The 11,596-nt window shown below is 38.8% G+C and overlaps 1 non-coding gene across 1 annotated transcript; it reads right to left on the bottom strand.

Moving 5' to 3' along the window:
* Positions 1 to 985: 985 nt before the first annotated feature.
* Positions 986 to 1,093, bottom strand: LOC148573863 (small nucleolar RNA R71). Its single transcript, XR_015906009.1, has one exon. It is a non-coding gene; the product is annotated as a small nucleolar RNA R71 (small nucleolar RNA).
* Positions 1,094 to 11,596: the final 10,503 nt, after the last annotated feature.

Below are 11,596 nucleotides of genomic sequence, written 5' to 3'. Positions count from 1 at the left end.
TCAACTTTAATTTTAAAAAACTATCTTCTTTTAAATTTGATTCTCAATCATATCTTCTCAATCATATCTTTTCAATCACATCTTTTTCAAAATCAAGTTTCAGTCATATCTTTTTTATTTCTAATTTCAAAATCTTTTTCAAAAATCACTTAATTTCTTTCCCAATCTTAGTTTTCAAAAATCAAATACCAAATTTTCAAAATTTCTTTTAATTATTTCAAAATCTTTTACTTTAATTTCAAAAATTCTTCCCCTCTTCTCACACCCTTCTATTTAAGGACCAACACTCCTCCTCAATATGCAATTCGAACTCTATCTCCCTTGATAAGTTCGAATTCTCTCTTCTCTACCTCCTCCTTCTATTCTTCTTTTCCTCTGACACCTCAAGGAATCTCTATACTGTAACATAGAGGATTCCATATTTTCTTCTTCTCTCTTTTCATATGAGCAGGAGTAAGGACAAAGGCATTCTTGTTGAAGCTGATCCTGAACCTGAATGGACCTTGAAGAGAAAGCTAAGAGAAGCTAAAGTACAACTCTCTATAGAGGACCTAATAGAACTTTTCAAACAAGAAAAAGCCACGGCAGCTGAAAACAACAACAATGCCAACAATGCAAGGAAGGTGCTTGGTGACTTTACTGCACCTACTCCCGACTTCTATGGGAGAAGCATCTCAATCCCTGCCATTGGAGAAAACAACTTTGAGCTTAAGCCTCAATTAGTTTCTCTGATGCAACAGAATTGCAAGTTTCATGGACTTCCATTGGAAGATCCTCATTAGTTCTTAGCTGAATTCTTGCAAATCTGTGACACTGTCAAGACCAATGGGGTTGATCCCGAGGTCTACAAGCTTATGCTTTTTCCCTTTGCTGTAAGAGACAGAGCTAGAACATGGTTGGATTCACAACCTAAAGAAAGCCTGAACTCTTGGGAGAAGCTAGTCAATGCCTTCTTGGCAAAGTTTTTTTCACCTCAAAATTGAGCAAGCTTAGAGTGGAAGTCCAAACCTTCAGACAGAAGGAAGGTGAATCCCTCTATGAAGCCTGGGAAAGATACAAGCAATTGATCAGAAGGTGTCCTTTTGACATGCTTTCAGAATAGAGCATCATAGGTATTTTCTATGATGGTCTATCTGAACTGTCCAAGATGTCATTGGACAGCTCTGCTGGAGGATCTCTTCATCTGAAGAAGACGCCTACAAAAGCTCAGGAACTCATTGAAATGGTTTTAAATAACCAATTCATGTACACTTCTGAAAGGAAGCCTATGAATAATGGGACAAATCAGAAGGAAGGAGTTCTTGAGATTGATACTCTGAATGCCATATTGTCTCAGGAAGAGGTGAATTACATGGGAGAACCCTATGGAAACACCTATAATCCTTCATGGAGAAATTATCCAAACCTCTCATGGAAGGATCAACAGAGGCCTCAACAAGACTTCAACAACAATAATGGTGGAAGAAATAGGTTTAGCAATAGCAAGCCTTTTCCATCATCTTCTCAGCAACAGACAGAGAATTCTAAGAGCTATTATGACTTAGCAACCATAGTCTCTGATCTAATTAAAATCACTCAAAGTTTCATAACTGAAAAAAGGTCCTCCATTAGAAATTTGGAGGCACAAGTGGGTCAGCTGAGTAAGAAAGTTACTGAACTCCCTCCTAGTACTCTTCCAAACAATACAGAAGAGAATCCAAAAGAAGAGTGCAAGGCCATCACCATAACCCACATGGCCGAACCTGGAGAGGAGGAAGAGGCAGTGATTTCCACTGAGGAAGACCTCAATGGACGTCTACTGGCCTCCATGGAGTTCCCTAATGAGAAACCATGGGAATCTGAGGCTCATATTGAGACCATAGAGATTCTATTGAATCTACTTCTACCATTCATGAGCTATGATGAGTATTCTTCCTCTGAAGAGGATGAAGATGTTACTGAAGAACAAGTTGCTAAGTACCTTGGAGCAATCCTGAAGCTAAATGCCAAGCTATTTGGTAATGAGACTTGGGAGGATGAACCCCCATTGCTCATCAAAGAACTGGATGACTTAGCTAGGCAAAGATTACCTCTGAAGAGACAAGATCCTGGAAAGTTCTCAATACCTTGTACCATAGGCACCATGATCTTTGAAAAGGCTCTGTGTGACCTAAGGTCAAGCATAAACCTCATGCCTCTCTCTGTAATGGAGAAACTAGGAATTTTTGAGGTTCAAGCTGCAAGAATCTCATTAGAGATGGCAGACAATTCAAGGAAACAAGCTTATGAACTTGTAGAGGATGTCTTGGTAAAGGTTGAAGACCATTACATCCCTGCTGATTTCATAATACTAGAGACTGGGAAGTGTATGGATGAATCCATCATCCTTGACAGACCCTTCCTAGCCACAGCAAAAGCTGTGATTGATGTTGACAGAGGAGAATTGGTCCTTCAAGTGAATGAGGACTCCCTTATGTTTAAAGCTCAAGGATCTCCCTCTGTAATCATGGAGAAGAAGCATGAAATGCTTCTCTCAATGCAGAGTCAAGCAGAACCCCCACATTCAAACTCTAAGTTTGGTGTTGGGAGGCCATGCTCTAAGTATCTGTGAGGCTCCATAAGAGCCCACTGTCAAGCTATTGACATTAAAGAAGCGCTTGTTGGGAGGCAACCCAATTTTTACTTATCTATGTTAAATTTCTATTTTCTATTGTTATTTTATGTTTTCTGTAGGTTGATGATCATGTGAAGTCACAAAAACAACTGAAAAAGCAAAAACAGAATGAAAAATAGTATTAAAAATAGAGCACCCTGGAGGAGAAACTTACTAGCATTTAAACGCCAGTAAGGGTAGCAGAATGGGCGTTAAATGCCCAGTCTGGCACCATTCTAGGCATTTAACGCCAGAAAGGGGCACAGAGCTGGCGTTTAACGCCAAAAAAGGGCAAGAAGCTGGCGTTAAACGCTAGAAATGGGCAGCAACCTGGCGTTTAACACCAGGATTGGCAGAGAAGGGCATTTTGTATGGCACTTGGTACAGGGATGAAAAATCCTTGACACCTCAGGATCTATGGACCCCACAGGATCCCCACCAACCTCAACTCACTCTCTCTCTTCTTCACACCTTTTCATAATACCTCTTCCCCAAATACCCTTCACCAATTAACTCAATACCTCTTCCCTAAAAACCCCTCACCTATCAAACCCTACCCTGAACTAAGAAGGCATGACCTCAAGCCCATGGCTAGGGGATGGTTGGAGTTCATCCAACGCTCAATCATTCCTACTAGTAACCGGTCTGAGGTTACTATAGACCGAGCTATCATGATTCATAGCATCATGATTAGAGAGGAAGTAGAAGTTCATGAGGTTATATCCCAAGAACTCTACAAGGTGGCGGACAAGTCTTCTACTTTGGCAAGGTTAGCCTTCCTTCATCTTATTTGTCACCTTTGCAATTCAGCTGGAATTGACATAGAAGAAGACATCCTCATTGATGAGGACAAGCCCATAACTTAGAAAAGGATGGATCAAACAAGAGACCCCATTCATGGACAAGAGCATGAGGAAATTCTTCATCATGACATCCTTGAGATGCCTCAAGGGATGCATTTTCCTCCACAAAATTATTGGGAGCAAATTAACACCTCCCTAGGAGAATTAAGTTCCAATATGGGACAACTAAAGATGGAGCACCAAGAGCATTCCATCCTCCTCCATGAAATTAGAGAAGACCAAAGAACCATGAGAGAGGAGCAACAAAGGCAAGGAAGAGACATTGAGGAGCTCAAGCACTCCATAAGATCTTCAAGAGGAAGAACAAGCCGCCATCACTAAGGTAGACCCGTTCTTTAATTTCCTTGTTCTTTATTTTCTGTTTTTTGAATTTTTATGCTTTATGTTTATTTATGTTCGTGTCTTTATTACATGATCACTAATGTCTAAGTGTCTATGCCTTAAAGCTATGAAAATGAATCCATCACGTTTCTTAAATTGAAAATGTTTCTAATTGAAAAAGAAAAAGAAGTGCATGAATTTTGAATTTTAAAACAGTTTAGTTATTTTGGTGTGGTGGCAATACTTTTGTCTTTCTGAATGAATGCTTGAACAGTGCATTTTTTTTAATTTGTTGTTCATGAATGTTAAAATTGTTGGCTATTGAAAGAATGATGGAAAAGGAGAAATATTATTTGATAATCTGAAAAATCATAAAATTGATTCTTGAAGCAAGAAAAAGCAGTGAAAAGCTTGCAGAAAAAAATATATATGCAAAAAAAAAAGAAAGAGAGAAAAGAAAAAGAAAAAGCAAGCAGAAAAAGCCAATATCCCTTTAAACCAAAAGGCAAGGGTAAAATAAAAAGGATCCAAGGCTTTGAGCATCAGTGGATAGGAGGGCCCACAGGAATAAAATCCTAGCCTAAGTGGCTGAACCAATGATGGGATATTTTCGTAGAAAAACAAATTTCTCCAAAACACCCAGATCTAACCGGCAAGTGCACCGGGTCGCATCAAGTAATAATAACTCACGGGAGTGAGGTCGATCCCACAGGGATTGAAGGATTAAGCAATTTTAGTTTAGTGGTTGATTTAGTCAAGCGAATCAAGATTTGGTTGAGAGATTTGTGATTTGCAGAATTTAAATTGCATAGTAAGTAAAGGGAATGGGTAATTGGCATGAAATTAAAGAGAACAGAAAGTAAAGTGCTGAATCTTAAAGAGCAAGAAATTAAATGGCAGAAACTTAGAACGCAAGAAATGTAAATTGCAGAATCTTAAAGTGCAAGAAATGTAAATGGCTTGAATTGTAAAGGGAATTGGGAGTTGGATTTGCAGGAATTTAAACAAGGAAAAGTAAATTGCAACAAACAGAGAAGTAAAGGATGTCTTGAATCAAACTGGATCTTAAAACAGGAATGTAAATAAGCATGAAAATAGTAAACAGGGAATGGGAAATGGGAAATCCGGATCTCAGGACCCAAGAGACTAGAAAACCAAGTCTAGATCTCAATGCCTTCCTAGATCCAACAAGAACAATTGCAAAGGAAATGTAAATTGAAAAGGAAGTAGATGAAGAACAATTAACAGAAATTAAATTCAATAAGCAGTAAAAGAAACAGAGAGATCTTCGGATGAGATTGAAACAGAATTCCTTCAATTCTCCAACCCAAGATCCAAGACAATTTCAATTGAAATTGAAAGCAATAAAACTAAGAGGAAGAGAGTGGAATTCTCCTTCCCCGAAACTAAGAAATTAAAGATCACTCAATATCCAAAGCTCTCCGAAAACTATTATGAAAACTCCAAAAAGGAAAGCTCCCGAAAAACTTGAATTCTATCCTATTTATACACTTTCTTCAAATGATCTTCAAGCCTTGAGTTGGGCCTTTGCTCTTGGTGGAATTGGGTTGAGAGAGGCCTTGGTTGATTGCTCTTGGAGTTTGGAGAAGAACCAAAGTGAACCAATTGAACCGGGTTGAAGTTTTGCAAAAGCTTGAGTAAAAGTTGGAGCAAAAGTTAGGGTCTAACTTTTGGTCCAACTTTTCATATCAGCCCCCATATTTTGCTGATACCCACGTTGGTGCAAAAGTTAGGGGTCTAACTTTTGCTCCAACGTTGGCCTTCCTTAGTGCACTTATGGCGCCAACGTTAGCCCAAAAGTTAGGGGCTAACGTTGGCGCAAACTTTTGCTCCCCCTTTGTGTTTTTCATGTGCCAACGTTAGCCCAAAAGTTAGAGGCTAACGTTGGCGCAAACTTTTGGTGCCCAGGGAGTGTTTTTCTCATGCCAACGTTAGCCACAAAGTTAGAGGCTAACGTTGACGCAAACTTTTGGTGCCCAGGGAGTAATTTTCATGTGCCAACGTTAGCCACAAAGTTAGGGGCTAACGTTGGCGCAAACTTTTGATGCCCAGGGAGTAATTTTCATGTGCCAACATTAGCCCAAAAGTTAGGGGCTAACGTTGGGGCTAACTTTTCACCCAAAAGTTTGTGCAAAAGTTTGAGGCTAACTTTTGGTTCAACTTTTTGCTTCCTGGTTCATTTTCACTTATTCCATTGTCCTCTCTTTACTCCTAGCCATTCCTTCTTGCTTCAACCTTTCTCCAAGCTTTCTTCCCCTATCATTAATCAACCAAACACATCAAAGCTATGCTCAAAATCATGAGATATTCATTCTTTCATAATATATGACAATTATAGCATAAAACCTCATGAAATAGCATGAATTCATACATGGTTGATTAAATCAAAGGAAACATGAAAATCTACCCAAATCAGCTTACTTGTAGCTTAAGAAAGTGCACAATTCAAGTGAAAACAAAAGAAAAAGACTAGTGAAACTAGGCTAAGATGACTTGTCATCAACCAAGCTGTCCCTAACCATGTGCTTGTGGTGTGAAGGTGTCAAGTGAAAATTTGAGACTAAGCGGTTAAAGTCGTGGTCCAAAACAAATAGAGTGTGCTTAAGAGCTCTGGACACCTCTAATTGGGGACTCTAGCAAAGCTAAAGTCATAATCTGAAAAAGGTTCATCCAGTTATATGTCTGTGGCATTTATGTATCCAGTGGTAATACTGGAAAATAAAATGCTTTGGGTCACGGCCAAGACTCATAAAGTAGCTGTGTTCAAGAATCAACATACTTAACTAGGAGAATCAATAACACTATCTAAATTCTGAGTTCCTATAGAGGCCAATCATTCTGAACTTCAAAAGGATAAAGTGAGATGCCAAAACTGTTCAAAAGCAAAAAGCTAAAAGCCCCACTCATCTAATCAAGACTGATCTTCATAGATGTTTTTGGAATTCATTGTATATTCTACTCTTTTTATCCTACTTGATTTTCAGTTACTTGGGGACAAGCAACAATTTAAGTTTGGGATTGTGATGAGCGAATAATTTATACGCTTTTTGGCATTGTTTTTAGTATCTTTTTATTATGTTTTAGTTAGTTTTTATTATGTTTTTATTAGTTTTTAAATAAAAATCACATTTCTGTTCTTTACTATGAGTTTGTGTATTTTTCTGTGATTTCAGGTATTTTCTGGCTAAAATTGAGGGACCTGAGTAAAAATCTGATTCAGAGGCTGAAAAAGGACTGCAGATGCTGTTGGATTCTGACCTCCCTACACTCGAAGTGGATTTTCTGGAGCTATAGATGCCCAATTGGCACACTCTTAATTGCGTTGCAAAGTAAACATCCTGGGCTTTCCAGAAATATATAATAGTTTATACTTTGCCCAAGATTTGATGGCCCAAACCGGCGTTCCAAGTCAGCATAGAAATTCTGGCGTCAAAACGCCAGAACTGGCATAAAAGCTGGTGTTTAACTCCAAGAAAAGTCTCTACATGTGAAAGCTTCAATGCTCAGCCCAAGCACACACCAAGTGGGCCTAGAAGAAGATTTCTGCATTAATTACTTATTTCTGTAACCCTAGGCTACCAGTTCTCTTTAAATAGGACCTTTTGCTATTGTATTTTAATCCATCTTTGACTAGTCTTATGCTATCTTAGACCTTTATGGGGGCTGGCCATTTGGCCATGCCTGGACCTTTTGTTCTTATGTATTCTCAACGGTGGAGTTTCTACACACCATAGATTAAGGTGTAGAGCTCTGCTGTTCTTCATGAATTAATGTAAAGTACTACTGTTTTTCTATTCAATTCACGCCTACTTCTTCTATAAGATATTCATTCGTTCTTCAAATTGATGAATGTGATGATCCGTGACATTCATCATCATTCTCACTTATGAACATCTGCCTGACAACCACCTCTATTCTACTAGCAATGGCTTGAATGCGTATCTCTTGGGTTTCTAATCTAAGATTGGAACCTTCGTGGTATAGGCTAGAATTATTGGCGGTCATTCTTGAGATCCGGAAAGTCTAAACCTTGTCTGTGGTATTCCGAGTAGGATCTGGGAAGGGATGACTATGACGAGCTTCAAACTCGTGATTGTTGGGCGTGTGACAGACGCAAAAGGATCAATGGATCCTATTCCAACATGATCGAGAACCGACAGATGATTAGCCGTGCGGTGACAGCGCATTTGGAACATTTTCACTGAGAGGACGGGAAGTAGCCATTGACAACGGTGATTCCCAATATAAAGCTTGCCATGGAAAGGAGTATGAATGGTTGGAAGAAGGCAATAGGAAAGCAGAGGTTCAGAAGGAACAAAGCATCTTCATACGCTTATCTGAAATTCCTACCAATGAATTACATAAGTATCTCTATCTTTATTCTATTTTATAATTATCAATTCTCCATAACCATTTGAATCTGCCTAACTGAGATTTACAAGATGACCATAGCTTGCTTCAAGCTGACAATCTCCGTGGGATCGACCCTTACCCACGTAAGGTATTACTTGGACGACCCAGTGCACTTGCTGGTTAGTTGTGCGGAATTGTGACAATGTGTGATTCACGTTTGAGAGCTCTAAGTCTTTGGCGCCGTTGTTGATGATCGCAAATTCGTGCACCAGTGCCCAGCCTTGTTTATTTCTTTTTGTTTCTTTCTCTTGCATTTTCTTTCTTTTATTTTGGACCTTTTTTATTTGTCAAGTCTCATGAAATGCAACTCAAGTTCATATCACAGAGTCATCCCAACATTCAGCCTTATTCATGAATCAACTAATAAACCAGCACATACCACCACATAACCTTATTCTGTCTCATATTAAACCAAACTTTTACTCTTTCTCTGTTTCATAGTAATTTTTCTTTTATTCAAGCATTAGGAACAAAGCATATAATTCAATTAAGATGGAAGTGAATCAAGCACTTAGAATAGCAAGCCATAATAGCCCGAAAACAAACAAACTAACAGACAGTAAATAAATCTAAGAAATACTAATCAACAGGGAACATTTGCACTTTCAATTAACATGTTAAAGCTAAAGTCAGTCAGAGAATAATACAACCTCTTGGAGTCTATTTGTTTCCTCTGTGTCATCATCATTGTTGGGTTCCATGTCCTTCCTTTGTCCATGATGAGGTATCTTTTCCTCCAAGAGATTGAATTACTTTCTACAAGAGATATTGAAGGTTGCTTGTTCCCGAAGCACTTGAGAAATAGTTAGCATGCATGTATGCTTGTGATTCTCTGAACCTAAGTTGGTGTGGGAACACCAAACTTAGTTACTTGCCTACTTCTATATGCAGCAGAATAAATACATGCATGAAACATCAAGTACTTTTTATTAAGAAAGCAAACTATGAACTAGGAAGTAGATATAAACTAGAAAATAAACTAAAAACTAGAAACATAACAATTATTAAGCAGTTTATCTGATTGTTTGGAGCCGATACTAGTCATGCTGAGGGTGTAATGTGTCCTTAATGAGATTTTTTTGGTGGAACACCAGACTTAACATCCAACATTCACCCCTTAATTATTTTGGTGTGCAACACCAAAGTTAGCTCTTTGCAATACAGAAAAATCTACTTAACTCCTTTATTGAAATAACTAAGAAATGGAAAAACTATTGACCTGTAGCTGATGACTTTCTTCTTCTTCTTCCAGTTTGTTAAGAGGAATGATCTCAATGGTAAAGAGGAGCCAGTCAGTGCCCCTTTTCTTGGCCTCTCCCCAGCAAGCTTCTTTTTTTTAATTACTTAATTGAGCTTTCTTGCTGGTGGTCCAGGGGTTGGATTACTTGTGGTTGACCTCTCCTTCTTCCTTGATATGCTTAATAGTTGCTGGGTCACAATCCTCTCTTCCGTGTTGTTGTTGGTAGCCTTCACTTCCTTGATATCAAGACATGGTTGCTGTGTGATTGTTGGAGTATTATCTTCATCAAAAGCCTTTTGAATTGGTGGTTCCATGAGCTCTTCCTCTATGTACTTCTCTGCTTTACTTGAGTTTGAATTCTCATGATTGATTTCCTCACTGTCTTGCTCTTTCACTTCCTCCTTTACATCCACCAATTGGTCTTCATCTTCCTTACTTAGTAGTTCTGAGTGTTTCCTTATGTTCTCCAAGTGTTCCTCCATCTTTTGGAGGAGAATTTCTTGTCTTCTCTAAGATTGTTCTTGCCTTTCTAATAATTCTCTGGACTTTTGAAGAGGATCCTCAGCTACTAGCTCAAAAGATGAAGGCTGAGGGAAATTTTGTGAATATGGATGTATTGTAGTGAGATTGTTTTGAGTGGTATGGAATGAATCTTATGAATTGTGGAATAAGTTTTGTGGTTGGTGGAATGAGTTGTATGGATCTTGGAGGAGACTTTGTGTTGAGGCATAATCAAGTAATGAAGAAATTTCAAATGAGGAACAAGAAGGTGAGGTTGGACAAGTTTGCATAAATAAATTGAAGGTTTGCTCAAGTGATGATGGCTCTTGATAAGAGGAGTATGAACTGTCATATGCTTTCTGGTTTTGATTCTCCCAAGCACAACTTAAAGAATTGTTGAATTCTGATGACAAGTCATCTTAGCCTAGTTTTACTAGTCTTCTTCTTTATTTTTGTTAGGTTTCATGCACTTTCTTGCATTGTAAGTAAGTAATTTGGAATGGATTTGCATGATTTCTTTGAATCAATCAACCACCATTTAATTGATACTAAATCATGAGGTTTAAGATAAATTTAATTGATATTTAAATGATTTGTAAACCTTGTGAATTTGGTGATACTTTGATTGGTTATTTTGATTACTTGTAGGTGAAGAAAAGAAGAAAATGAGAAAGCGTGGCCAAAGAAGCGTGGCCCAAGGAGGAGAAGAAGTGGCAAAAGAAACAAAGAGGCGTGGCACAATGAAGGAGGCAAGCCACAACACTTTACTGGGAGTATAACAAAGAACTAAGGAAGCAAGGCTTTATGCTATGCTCCCCTTGAGAGCGGAGCACAATTTGGAGCCAAGAAACAAAGGAGGGAAGGATGATGCTCCGCTCCCCTTAAGAGCATTATCGGGCTTCACTCACAAATAAATCCAAGGAAATAGTTTGCTAATGCTTGCTCCAAGGATCGAACTCATGAGCAAGGAGGAGTGGGGAGCGCTACTCACAAAGGAAAATAAGCCACACTTGGCAAAATTGCACTCAAAAGGATTTGAACCAAGCACCTCAAGGAAAAGAGGAGAGAAGGCGCTACAAGAAACCAAGGAAATTTGCATCAAAAAGCTCTCTCCAAGGTCTCGAACTTGGGACTTCTCCAAAGCAAAGGGAGAGCTACGCTCTCTACAAGAGCAGAGCCCTACTCCTTGGTGCAACACGCACAACTTGACACGGTTAGGAGCTTGGAGCGCGCAACTTAACAAGGCCATGAAGAAGTGATGCGTGCAAGACACCCCACACCAAGGCAACAATGCTCCGCTTCCCACAAGAGCGGAGTGCTATCCTGATTGCCCCACAGCCTTGGCACGCAACAAGGAGCTCCAACACAAGCCTCAATGCTCCGCTTCCCACAAGAGTAGAGCACTCCACTGGGAGCAATTTCTCTTGGGCTGAAAATTCAATTAAAAATTGAATTAAATTCAAATCTTCACCGAATTAAAAAACCACCCAAATTCTTAAATCCAGGAATAGAAAGTGTATAAATAGAAGCTAGTTTGATTTAGTTAAGGACTTTTGACCTTTTGCTTCTTGGAGAATTTTTCATTTTAGAATTTTTAGAGTTTTT

This window comes from Arachis ipaensis, chromosome B2 (genome assembly GCF_059453495.1).
Source record: "Arachis ipaensis isolate K30076 ecotype BB chromosome B2, ASM5945349v1, whole genome shotgun sequence".
In the NCBI taxonomy this organism is placed as follows: Eukaryota; Viridiplantae; Streptophyta; class Magnoliopsida; order Fabales; family Fabaceae; genus Arachis; species Arachis ipaensis.
This window is presented reverse-complemented; position numbering and strand designations above follow the sequence as displayed.